Source organism: Schistocerca nitens, chromosome 2, assembly GCF_023898315.1.
Source record: "Schistocerca nitens isolate TAMUIC-IGC-003100 chromosome 2, iqSchNite1.1, whole genome shotgun sequence".
Taxonomy (NCBI): Eukaryota; Metazoa; Arthropoda; class Insecta; order Orthoptera; family Acrididae; genus Schistocerca; species Schistocerca nitens.
This window is the reverse complement of record NC_064615.1, coordinates 62,273,579-62,287,687: the sequence shown is the minus strand read 5'-3', so window position 1 is coordinate 62,287,687 and position 14,109 is coordinate 62,273,579.

The window sequence follows — 14,109 nt, the reverse complement described above, 5'->3', positions numbered from 1 at the left end:
TTATTTCATTTTTATGTGACTTTTATTTCTACATTCCTGAATTTCCCTGAACATTTTTTTGCTTCCTTCTTTCGCCGAGCAAATGAAGTATTTCTTCTGTCCTGTCAGTTAAATTTCTTGTACCCTGTTTTTCATCCCAACTTCTATTATTGCTCTTTTTAGAAAAGTCCATTCCTCTTCAACTGAACTTTCTACTGAGCTATTCATTATCGCGGTATCTATAGCCTCTTTAGTACTTTAGTATCCCACTTCTTTGGGCTTTGATTCTTTTTAACTACTGTATTAAACTGTAGGCTATTCTATATAATTACTAAATATTATCTGAATCTATACCTGTTCCTGGGTTCGCCCTAAAATCCAGTGTCTGATTTCGGTATAGCTGCCTCAGTGTGAGGTAATCTAACTGGAATCTTCTGGCATCTCCCTGCCTTTCCCAAGTACACCGTCTCCTCTTTTCATTCTTGCATAACGTATTTGGTGTTACTGGCTGAAATATACTGCAGAACTCAATTAGTCTTTCTCCTTTCTCATCCTACTACTAAACCCACATCCTCCCTTTCTTCTACTCCTTTCCCTACAACGAAATTCCAATCCCCCATGACCATTACATTTTCATCTCCATTTACGTGTTGATTTACCCGCTTCATATCCTCAGATACTTTCTCTGCCTCTTCATTTCTGCCTGAGACATCGGCATGTATACCTGAACAATTGATCTGATGAGAACAGTCCTATCACTGAACTGTTCACCGCAACGCATTCGCGGTCCTGCCTTCCTATTCATAACGATTCCTACTCCCGATGTATTATTTTCTGCTGTTGTTGATATTCCCTCTATTCATCCGACCAGAAATCCATGTCTTCTTTCCATGTCACTTCACTGACCGCACTCTATCCACACTGAGCTTTAGCGCTTCCATTTTCAGATTTTCTGGCCTCCCTACCAAATTCAAAATTCTGGCATTCCGCGCCCCGACTAGTACAACGTAACCCTTTCGTTCAGTCGTTTTCTCATGGACACCTCTCCTGTAGCAGTCCCATCTATGATATGGGAAAGGAGGACGTTTCCGGAATTTTTTGTCAATGGAGGGATCTTCGTGACATTTTATCAATCGCAGGCCACATGTACTGCTGATAAGCACAATGTGTCTTCAGAGCAGTAGTTTCCATCGCCATTTACTCCTTCATACCGTTGATCATTGCTGATTCTTTCACCTTTACGAGGCAGTCTCCCACCCCAAGTGCAAGAGAGTGCCCTGAACCTCCGTCTGCCCCCGCCTGCGTTCAAAAGAACGTTAGCAGAATGAGAGTGGCTTCTTAGGCCGAAGTCTTCGATCGCAATTTCTGACGATTTTTATTCAAAATTTAAGTAGTGGCGGGGTTCTAACCCGAGACCGAGGTCATTTTGATTGCTAGCGGAAGACGCTGCTCCTGAAGAGACATTTAGCCGTTAATACTTTGGTCTGACAACGAATGTTGGGTTCCATATTCAGGGCTACTTAGTTCTAAACTCATGTAAACTGAGGATGTGGTTTTCAGAGCCACGAAACCGGTTGCGCTCTGGTAATAAAACTGTTAAACATAACAGAAACGGTTACTTCATCCCAAGATTATTAGTTACAATTGTGATGGTCTTGTCTACAAGTTGTTTCTTATATGACTAACTCTTACGATATATCACTGATTCTTGATGTCTTTCTTTAGCGAACATCGATTTATTACACGTGAGTATTCTTCTTTCATGCTTCTATCTTTTTAAGGCACTTGACGGGCATTTCTCCTTTTCACATTCTGCACTGAAGCTCCAAAGAAACTGGTACAGGCATGGGTATTCAAATACACTCCTGGAAATGGAAAAAAGAACACATTGACACCGGTGTGTCAGACCCACCATACTTGCTCCGGACACTGCGAGAGGGCTGTACAAGCAATGATCACACGCACGGCACAGCGGACACACCAGGAACCGCGGTGTTGGCCGTCGAATGGCGCTAGCTGCGCAGCATTTGTGCACCGCCGCCGTCTGTGTCAGCCAGTTTGCCGTGGCATACGGAGCTCCATCGCAGTCTTTAACACTGGTAGCATGCCGCGACAGCGTGGACGTGAACCGTATGTGCAGTTGACGGACTTTGAGCGAGGGCGTATAGTGGGCATGCGGGAGGCCGGGTGGACGTACCGCCGAATTGCTCAACACGTGGGGCGTGAGGTCTCCACAGTACATCGATGTTGTCGCCAGTGGTCGGCGGAAGGTGCACGTGCCCGTCGACCTGGGACCGGACCGCAGCGACGCACGAATGCACGCCAAGACCGTAGGATCCTACGCAGTGCCGTAGGGGACCGCACCGCCACTTCCCAGCAAATTAGGGACACTGTTGCTCCTGGGGTATCGGCGAGGACCATTCGCAACCGTATCCATGAAGCTGGGCTACGGTCCCGCACACCGTTAGGCCGTCTTCCGCTCACGCCCCAACATCGTGCAGCCCGCCTCCAGTGGTGTCGCGACAGGCGTGAATGGAGGGACGAATGGAGACGTGTCGTCTTCAGCGATGAGAGTCGCTTCTGCCTTGGTGCCAATGATGGTCGTATACGTGTTTGGCACCGTGCAGGTGAGCGCCACAATCAGGACTGCATACGACCGAGGCACACAGGGCCAACACCCGGCATCATGGTGTGGGGAGCGATCTCCTACACTGGCCGTACACCACTGGTGATCGTCGAGGGGACACTGAATAGTGCACGGTACATCCAAACCGTCATCGAACCCATCGTTCTACCATACCTAGACCGGCAAGGGAACTTGCTGTTCCAACAGGACAATGCACGTCCGCATGTATCCCGTACCACCCAACGTGCTCTAGAAGGTGTAAGTCAACTACCCTGGCCAGCAAGATCTCCGGATCTGTCCCCCATTGAGCATGTTTGGGACTGGATGAAGCGTCGTCTCACGCGGTCTGCACGTCCAGCACGAACGCTGGTCCAACTGAGGCGCCAGGTGGAAATGGCATGGCAAGCCGTTCCACAGGACTACATCCAGCATCTCTACGATCGTCTCCATGGGAGAATAGCAGCCTGCATTGCTGCGAAAGGTGGATATACACTGTACTAGTGCCGACATTGTGCATGCTCTGTTGCCTGTGTCTATGTGCCTGTGGTTCTGTCAGTGTGATCATGTGATGTATCTGACCCCAGGAATGTGTCAATAAAGTTTCCCCTTCCTGGAACAATGAATTCACGGTGTTCTTATTTCAATTTCCAGGAGTGTACAAAGATATGTCAACAGGCAGAATACGACGCTGCGGTCAGTAACGTTTGTATAAGACAAGTGTGTGCAGCAGTAGTTGGATCGAATGGCTGGTTATGAAGATTTGAGTGAGTTTGAACGTGGTGTTATAGTCGGTGAATGAGCGATGGGACACAGCACCTCCGAGGTAGCGATGAAATGGGGATTTTCCCGTCGACCATTTCACGAGTGTACCGTGAATATCAGGACATCTCCGACATCGTTGCCGGCGGAAGAAGATCCTGCAAGAAAGGGACCAACGACGAGTGAAGAGAATCTTTCAACATGACAGAAGCGCAACCCTTCCGCAAACTGCCGCAGATTTCAATGCTGGGCTAACAACAAGTGTCAGCATGCGAACCATTCTACGAAACATAATCGATATGGGCTTTCGGAGCCGAAGGCCCACTCCTGTACCCTTGATGACTGCACGACACAAAGCCTTACGCCTCGCCTTGGACCATCAACACCGACATTGAATTGTTGATTACGGGGAACACGTTGCCTGGTAAGACGAGTCTTGTTTAAAATTGTATCGAGCGGATGGACGTGTACGGGTATGGAGACAACCTCATGAATCCATGAACCCTGCATGTGAGCAGCGGGCTTTTCAAGCTGGTGGAGGCTCTTTAATGCTGTAGAGCGTGTGCAGTTGGATTGATATGGAACCCCTGATACGTCTAGATACGAATCTGACAGGTGTAACTTACGAAAACATCCTTTCTGATCACCTACATCCATTCATGTCCATTGTACATTCCGACGGACTTACGCACTCCCAGCAGGACAATGCGGCATCCCTTACGTCCAGAATGGCTACAGAACGGCTCCAGGGACACTCTTCTGAGTTCAAACACGTCCGCTGCCCACCAAACTCCCCAGACATGAACATTATTGAGCATATCTTGGATGACTTGCAATGTGGTGTTCAGAAGAGACCCTCACCTCGCCGTGCTCTTACGGATTTATGGACAGGCCTGCAGGTTTCATGGTGTCAGTTCCCTCCAGCACTACTACAGACATTAGTCGTGTCCATGCCAAATCGCGTTGCGGTATTTCTGCGTGCCTGAAGGGGCCCTACACGATGTTGGACAGGTGCACCAGTTTATTTGACTCTTCAGTGTATATGAATACGAATAACCAGAACGGAAGAGACTCGAAGCATTTGAGATGTGGTGCTACAGTGCAAAGTTGGAAACTGGTTGAGCTGGTAAGGTAAGGGATGAGGAGGTTGTCCGCAGGATCGGTGCGGAATGGATTATATGGAAATCACTGACAAGAAGGGACAGGATGGTAGAACATCTGTTAAGGCATCAAGGCATAACCCCCATGTTATTAGAGGCAGAGGTAAGGGTAAAAACTGTAGGGACAGACAACTGAGGAGATAACTGAGGATGTAGGTTCTGAGATGAAGAAGTTGGCTCAGGAGAAGAATTCGCAGTGGGCTATAGCAAACCAGTCAGAAAACTGGTGACTCAAAAAAACATTATTGTTCGATGGTGGTGTTACTGCATGGAATAGACAGACACACAAACCATTATGACAGGAACCTACACTCGACGAGTACTCCTAAGACAGTTGGACATCGCGTGGGAAGGCGTTACAGTATGCGGAGGAGGAAAACCGTTTCCGTTTAGTTGACGGGGTCTGTTTATAACCCAAGTTAAATTTGTTTGGAAGTAACGTACCTCCTTGTTTCATCGATTTTGTGTATTTTTCTTTTTAATTATTACTCTGGACGAGCTCGTATTTAACTCGTGAGTTTTTCCTCTGATTGTACTGTTCCGCATTAATTATTTACTCGTTATATTCCACTTTTCTACCAGACTGCTCTTTTTTAACTGATTCGTTGATCTCATATTTTCGGAATTGTTCATTATTAATTTATTTTAGAAAAATGTAATACTGAATGTGTTCAGTAATCTGGGTATACATTTAATTGTAAGAATGCAGAGTCTCGCAGTGGTTGTATTGAATAAAATGTTCTCGGGTTTCCTGCTGCGTCGCGTGGTTCAAACGCTTTCTAGCTGGTCATCGTCAAGTGGAAAGACTCCTGATGGGCGGCTGGTACGTCCTCATATAGGCTAACTGCCGGCTGTCACGTGAGTCGTGCTCATGGTATCGCCATGCATGGGCAAAAATTGACTTCGCATTTGCTGCAACGACTTCAACCTCTTGACAGCTGGATTCCACTCCGCACTAGCTACAGGCAGCCGTCTCTGCTAAGGGTGTTGTCGGTGATTTTTATTTCGAAGGCTTCTTCTATTACAGAAAAATGTGGTAGGTCTCAGAACACCTTATGTCTTCAAGATACCATATGACTGTGGCCTGCCATACATCGGACAAACGGCGTGCATTGAAGGACAATACGGGAAGGACCAGGGGAGGTTTTGTCATCTACACTATCCCGGAAAATCCGCTTTATCTGAGCATGCTCTGGTAAACGGTCACCATACCGAATTTGAAGAAATCTCTGTCGTGGCTGGTACTAAAACCTTCTGAGACTTTGCCGTAGGACACCTGCTAATCTGGCGGCGGGTTTCTACAACTTAGGTTTCCCCCGGCGTCCGTTCCGTAGGAGCGAAGTTCGTGCGAACCCAAATTATTTAGACCACTGGTTCCCAACCTTTCTTAATCCATTACCCCTCATTGCAGTCATAAAAAGAAATGATTGTTGGAAGGACTGGCTTAGCATACAGGAAAGTCAAAACAACCATTGGTGAAATGAAAAGCAAGAGTGGTAACGTTTTGAGTGCAGTTGTAATTCCACTGTAAAATGCAGAGGAGAGAACGTATAGGTGGAAAGAGTACATTGAAGGCCTCTATAAGGGTGAAGATTCGTCTGCTGTGATAGAAGAAGGAACAGGAGTCGATTTAGAAGAGATAGGGGATCCAGTATTAGAATCAGAATTTAAAAGAGCTTTGGAACATTTAAGATCAAATAAGGCAAATGCGGTAGATAACATTCCATTAGAATTTTTAAAAACACTGGGGAAAAGGCATCTAAATGACTATTAACTTTGGTGTTTATAATAAAAACACTGGGAAAATGGTAACAAAATGACTATTCACGTTGGTGTTTATAATGTATGAGTCCGGCCATATGCCCTCTGACTTTCGGAAATCCACGCAATTCCGAAGACTACAGGAGCTCACAAGTGCGAGACTTTTTGTACAATCAGCTTAACAGCTTATGCATCCAAGTTACTGACAAGAATAATATACAGAAGACTGGAAAAGAAAACTGAGGATGTGTTAGACGACATCAGTCTGGCCTTACGAATGGTAAAGGACCAGAGAGGGAATTCTGAAGCTGGTGTTGATAGTGGAAGCAAGACTAAAGAAAAATGAAAACAAGTTCATGGGATTTGTCGACATAAAAAAGTATTCGACAATGTAAAATGGTGCAAGATGTTCGAAATTCTGAGAAAAATAGGAGTAAGGTATAGGGAGATACGGGTAATACACGATATCTGCAAGAGCCAAGAGGGAATAGTAAGAGTGAACGACCAAGAACGAAGTGCTCCGATTAAAAAGGGTGTAAGACGGGAATGGTTCAAATGGTTCAAATGGCTCTGAGCACTATAGGACTTAACATCTGAGGTCATCAGTCGCCTAGAACTTAGAACTACATAAACCTAACTAACCTAAGGACATCACATTCATCCGTGCCCCTGGGCAGGATTCGAACCTGCGACCGTGGCGGTCGCGCGGTTCCAGACTGAAGCGCTTAGAACCGCTCGGCCACACCGGCCGGCAAGACGGGAATGTTATCCTTCGTCCCTACGATTTACTCTCCATGTCGAAGAAGCAATGATGGGAATAAGAGAAAGATTCAAGATGAAAGGATATCAATGATACTATTCTCTGATAACGTTGCTCTCCTGAGTGAAATTGAAGAAGAATTACATGATATGCTGAATGGAATGAACAGTCTAATGAGTACAGAATATGGACTGAGAGTAAATCGTAGAAAGATGAAAGTAATGAGAAGTAGCATAAGCGAGAACAGCGAGGAACTTAACATCGAGACTGATAACCACGAAGTAGATGAAGTTAAGAAATGTTACTACCTAGTCAGCAAAATAACCAATGATGGATGGAGCAAGGACAGCAAAAGCACACTAGCACTGGCAAAAAGGGCATTCCTGGCCATGAGAAGTCTACTAGTATCAAACAAGTACCTTAATCTGTGGAAGAAATTTCTGAGAATGTACGTTTGGAGCACAGCATTGTACGGTAGTGAAACATGGGCTGTGGGGAAACCGGAACTGAAGACAATGGAAGAATTTGAGGAGTGGTGCTACAGACGAATGTTGAAAATTAGGTGGAATGATAAGGTAAGAAATGAGGAGGATCCGCGCAGTATCGGAGAGGGAAGGAATATGTGGTGAACACTGACAAGGAGAAGGGACGGGATGACAGGACATCTGTTAAGACATCGGGGAATGACTTCCATGATACCAGAGGGAGGCGTAGAGGACGCAAACTACTGTAGAGGAAGACTGAAATTGGAATGAATACATCCAGCAAATAACTGAGTTCGTAAGTTGCACATGTTACTCTGAGATGAAGAGGTAGGCGGAGGAGAGAAATTCGTGGCGGGCAGCATCAATTCAGTCAGGAGACTGATGAAAGAAATAAAAATAAAATAAAAATAACCTAATACCGCCGACCCTCTCGTCCTCCCTCCCCACAGCCACCACTCCTCACGCCCCCACTACAACCCCACTCTATCCCACTGTCCCCGCCACTCTTTCCACCATCATGAACTGTAGCAGCCAGCGAGTAACTAAATTTTAAGATGAAAAAGAATTTTCTTGAACCCTTTTGTTTTTAAAATTATGAAAGATAAATAGTTTTTGTGGATATTTTATGAAGCCACAAACCAATGAGTGAATAAGACAAGTTCTTATGTCTAACAACCTTTTTATTGCAGGTCATAAATCGTCCTACTAATCCATTCAGTTCATTGTTTTTATTTTTATTGTCATCGTAGTTGGAGATCTACTTTTACCTCTACATATTTCGAATACCACATTTCTTTTCCATGAGTTATATTTGGATTGTGTAGGTGTGTGTGTGTGTTTGACTGATGAAGCAATCCCCCGGCATCGCGGGCGCAACCTACAACTCCTTCTCTCATAAGAAAGGTAACTATCCACTGTGACGACAGAAACTTATTGCAAAACATGGTTCCAATGCACTACTCCTACCCTAGCGGCATTTGCTTCGCCTGCACATTGCACCACGATTTGAAATCAACGAATTCAAAACGTGTGCTCTGCACTCTCTATTAATAAATCACTTGATTGTTGGACTATCTACTTCTGGACCGGTAGAAAGTTGAAGACTTCAAGCTGACAATGCTTTGTAGCCAACGACTGCCACTAATAATAATAATAATAATAATAATAGTGAAAATTACTGGCAGATTAAAACTGTGTGCCGGAGCGAGACTCGAACTCGGGACCTTTGCCTTTCGCGGGCAAGTGCTCTACCACTGACCTACCCAAGCGCGACTCACGCCCAGTCCTCACAGCTTTACTTCTGCCCGTATCTCGTCTCCTACCTTCCAAACTTTACAGAAGCTCTCCTGCGAACCTTGCAGAACTAGCACTCCTGAAAGAAAGGATACTGCGGAGACGGCTTAGCCACAGCCTGGGGGATGTTTCCAGAATGAGATTATCACTCTGCAGCGGAGTGTGCGTTGATATGAATCACACGCCCACACTCCTCTGCAGAGTGAAAATCTCATTCTGGAATAATAACAGTAATAATATAATCAATAATACTGTGAACAGCACTGTAGTAGCACGTACATAGTTACTGTTTTGTCGTGCTGTCAACTACTTTAGATATCTGTTTCCAGGTGACTAATGAAACAATTTATGGTCTGTTTCAGGAACTATCTCCAGCTTGTTGAAGAATTTTCATGAGATGTTTAGCTTTTGTTAGATGTGTGTCTCACGTTTACCATCATCGATGTGCGGTACAAAAACACAGTATGTGTGTGTGCTGTGGCGACTATGTGAGGAAGATGATGTTCATACATTCATTTTGTGAGATTTAACCTACACTGCACGGTTTCACTCATTGAGTAATCGAGAGAAAAGAGGTTATTGGTAACATATACACTGAAGCGCCAAAGGAACTGGTATAGGCACAGAGATATGTCAACAGGCGAATACGGCGCTGCGGTCGGCACCGCTTATATAAGACAACAAGTGTCTGGAGCAGTTGTTAGATCGGTTACTGCTGCTACAATAGCAGGTTATCAAGATGTAAGTGGGTCTGGTTCAAAATGGTTCAAATGGCTCCAAGCACTATGGGACTTAACATCTGAGGCCATCAGTTCCCTAGACTTAAAACTACTTAAACCTAACTAACCTAAGGACATCACACACATCCATGCCCGAGGCAGGATTCGAACCTGTGACCGTAGCAGCAACGCGTTTCCGAACTGAAGCGCCTAGAACCGCTCGGCCACAGCTACCGGCTAAGTGAGCTTGGACGTGGTGTTATAGTCGACTCACGAACGACGGGACACAGCCTCTCCGAGGTAGCGATTAAGTGTTGATTTTCTGTACTACCATTTCACGAGTGTACCGTGAATATCAGGAATACGGTAAAACATCCAATCCCCGACATTGTTTTGGCCGGAGAAAGATCCTTAAAAAACTGGACCAACGACGATTGAGAAGAATCGTTCAACGTGACAGAAGAGCAACTCTCCCGCAAATTGCTGCAGATTTCAGTGCTGGGCCATCAACAAGTGTCAGCGTGTGAACCATTCAACGAAGCATCATCGATATGGGCTTTCGGAGCCGAAGGCCGTCTCGTATACCCTTAATGACTGCACGACACGAAGCTTTACGCCTCGCCTGGGCCCGTCAACACCGAAATTGTACTGTTGATGCCTGATAATACGAGTCTCGTTTCACATTGTATCGAGCGGATGGATGTGTACGGGTATGGAGACAAGCTCATGAATCCATGAACCCTGCATGTCAGCAGGTGACTGTTCAAGCTTGTGAAGGCTCTGTAATGGTGTGAAGCATGTGCAGGTACAGTGATATGGGACCCCTGATACGTCGAGATACGACTCTGACAGGTGACACATATGTAAGCATCCTGTATTTGAGAAAGAATTTATCTTGAAAATTTTTTTTACAAATGCGCATTTAGAAGTTTATATTCTTCAGAATGTAATTTTTTAAGCGTTGTTCATTAATTTAATGATATAAAATTCTGAACAGAATTCAGACGTCGTTCAGAAGTCAAGGAGAAAATTATTGTTCTTTTTGCACAAATTTTTAAATGAATAGATGAAGCTGTAACTGTAACAACCTATGATAAGGCGAGTAGAAATATTTGTATTCATTCTATTAGTATTTTATCAAGTTTCTGAGTAAATTTTCTTTCTATACTTGTTTGTTTCCTTTTACCCAATTTTAAACCAAAGGCTAAGAATTTTCTGAAGCAGCAGTCCGGCTGATTTTCGCTACGAACCGCCAGTAATACCTAGATGTAGAATGACGGACAAAACATCGCAACACCAAAAAATAATTAATGCAGAGTAATGTAATTTTGGGACTACATTTGTCTAGGTAACATATTTAAGTAATTGATATTGCAAGATCACAAGTCAAGGTAAACGGGAGACAAGCCATTGCAAACGTGAAATGTTGTTACATTAATAACCGGGGTATCTACCAGAACGTTAAACGCAAGTAGGCAAACGTCCACGTATTGTGTTGCAAATATGCCGGATGTCAGTTTGTGGGATGGTGTTCCATGCCTGTTGCACTTGGTCGGTCAAAACAGGGACGGCTAATGTCCCACAATTGCTCGATTGGAGACAGATCTGGTGATCGAGCAGGCCAAGACAACATGTCTACATCCTGTAGTGAATGATGGGTCACTAGAACGGTATGTGAGCATGAGTTATATCACCAGACCGGCGTACAAATTTTCAGTCAGTTTGCGTAAGATAACCATGACAGTACTGCTGTCGGCGTGCGAAATCGCACCCTACATCATAACACAGATGTAGATCCAGTATGTCTAGCATGCAGAGAGTTTGGTTGCAGAGCCTCACGTGACCTCCTTCTGACCAACACACGGCCATCACTGACAACATTTCGGAACCAGGTGTCATCAGGGAACATAACACACCTCCACCTTGCCCTACAATGAGCTCTCGTTTGACACCGCCGAAGTCGCAATTGGTTGTGGTTTGGAGTCAGTGGAATGCCCGCTACAGGCATCTGACCCGGAGCTGTCCTTGAAGTAACTGATTTGTAACACTTCGTTGTGTCAGTGTGGTGCCAACTGCTGTTCAAATTGCTGCTGCAGGCGCAGTACGATGCGCTAGAACCATATGCCGCACATGATGGTATTCCCTCTCGGTAGTGCCACGTTGCCGTCTGCGGCCTGGACTTCTTGCTACCTTACATTCTCGTGACCAGCTCTGACAGTAATCAGGTGCAGTGGCTAGATTCAAGTCAAGTATTTCCCCAACATCCCAGAAGGAACATCTGTCGTCTTGTGTCCCCATTACACGACATCATTCAAACTCTGTGAAGAGTGAAATTTCCTGGCAGATTAAAACTGTGTGCCGGACCGAGACTCGAACTCGGGACCTTTGCCTTTCGCGGGCAAGTGCTCTACCATCTGAGCTACCCAAGCACGACTCACGCCTCGTCCTCACAGATTTACTTCTACCAGTACCTCGTCTCCTACCTTCCAAACTTTACAGAAGCTCTCCTGCGAACCTTGCAGAACTAGCACTCCTGAAAGAAAGGATATTGCGGAGAGATGGCTTAGCCACAACCTAGGGGATGTTTCCAGAATGAGATTTCCGAGTTCGAGTCTCGGTCTGGCATACAGTTTTAATCTGCCAGGAAGTTTCACATCAGCGCACACTCCGCTGCAGAGTGAAAATCTCATTCTGGAAACATCCCCTAGGCTGTGGCTAAGCCATCTCTCCACAATATCCTTTCTTTCAGGAGTGCTAGTTCTGCAAGGTTCGCAGGAGAGCTTCTGTAAAGTTTGGAAGGTAGGAGACGAGGTACTGGTAGAAGTAAAGCTGTGAGGACGGGGCGTGAGTCGTGCTTGGGTAGCTCAGATGGTAGAGCACTTGTCCGCGAGAGGCAAAGGTCCCGAGTTCGAGTCTCGGTCCGGCACACAGTTTTAATATGCCAGGAAGTTTCACATCAGCGCACACTCCGCTGCAGAGTGAAAATCTCATTCTGTGAAGAGTCTTTGTTGCTCTAAAAGCATTCTTGACTAACATCAGCTTAACACCTCCAGTCTCAAAGGTAACTAATGCTGGCGACCATTACGAAGTTTATTTTAAGTAAACCTAATCTGTATCCTCATACTGACGTCGATAGCGCCACTCTTCTGCGACTGTCGCGAAATCTGACAGATATCATCCTTGAAATGTAGAAGCATCCCATCAACTTTCGTTTATGTCGCCCAACTCCTTTTCGGTGTTGCGATTTTTTTCTGTTAGTATATTTCATGTGATACACACCAGCCCTAACATCTACTAAGCAACCGTTTGACACAGCAATATAGGGATCATCATAATTATTAGGAGCAACAGACACGATCCTGTAAATATGGTAATACAAAAGCGCCGTTTATGAGATAATGGCAAATGTGTGGTTGAGTGGTGCCATTGATTTGAGTATGAAATATTGTCGTAGGTGGTACACATGTAATTGAAACGTAAACTTTACGATTAGGTCCCAGCCGGCTGCTGTGGCCGAGCGGTTCTAGGCGCTTCAGTCCGGAACCGCGCTGCCGCTACCGTCGCAGGTTCGAATCCTGCCTCGGGCATGGATGTGTGTGATGTCCTTGGGTTAGTTAAGTTTAAGTAGTTCTCAGTTCTAGGGGACTGATGACCTCAGAAGTTAACTCCTATAGTGCTCAGAGCTATTTGAACCATTTGATTAGGTCCCCATGTAATTGTGCTCACATTTCACCGACGGCTTAACCTAACAACAAGTGCTATCTTAACAACAAGTACAACAAGTTACTTCAGCACGTAACTCGTTAAAATTTCATGTTAACTTGTAACTGTTGTAGGCGGTGTTCCAGGTTCGTCCTTGAATTTGAATACGATACTACACTGTTAACTGAGTTACGAATTACTTGAAACACTCTCGAATCATCTTATAGATCTTGCCAAAACTATACATTCCGCTCTTCCAATCATTCAACTTCATCAAAGGGCATGTCTTAAACTTCTCTTATGAGATGACTCGGGCAGAAAGATCCAGAATATCAAGGTCGGGTGATCTTGGAGGCAAAGCCACAGGATGTTCTCCACGTCGCGAGCTTGGGACGCAACCAGCCCCAGGTCTCGTGTCTCGCTCCACTCCCACCAGTTTCTGATCTGCGATGTTTGGAAATCACGTTCACGAAGGATGTACGCAAAACAGCTGCAGCAAACTATCGAAGGTTGCTACAGATCATACGCGCAATGGTGCTCCAGAACCTACTCCGGGACTTGAATCAGCTACAACGTGTTGAACACTTGAACCTCTACGTGGCATCAAAACTCAACCACGTGGCACAGGTCCTCCAATTACCGCTGCTGATAGGTCGCCGGCTTCGGGCGGCCTTCAGTTACTACGTTTCCGCAGGTGATATATTTAAAGTACGATACGACACTCTTACCCTCCCATTGCACAAAGGGGGGCTGGAACTAGTCAGCGTCAGGGCGAGAGCAGCTGCCCCTTACATGAGCACCATGAGGAAACGATGGAAAAGTCAACATACCTCTCCCACAGGTCGCTTACTACAGGTTACACTTC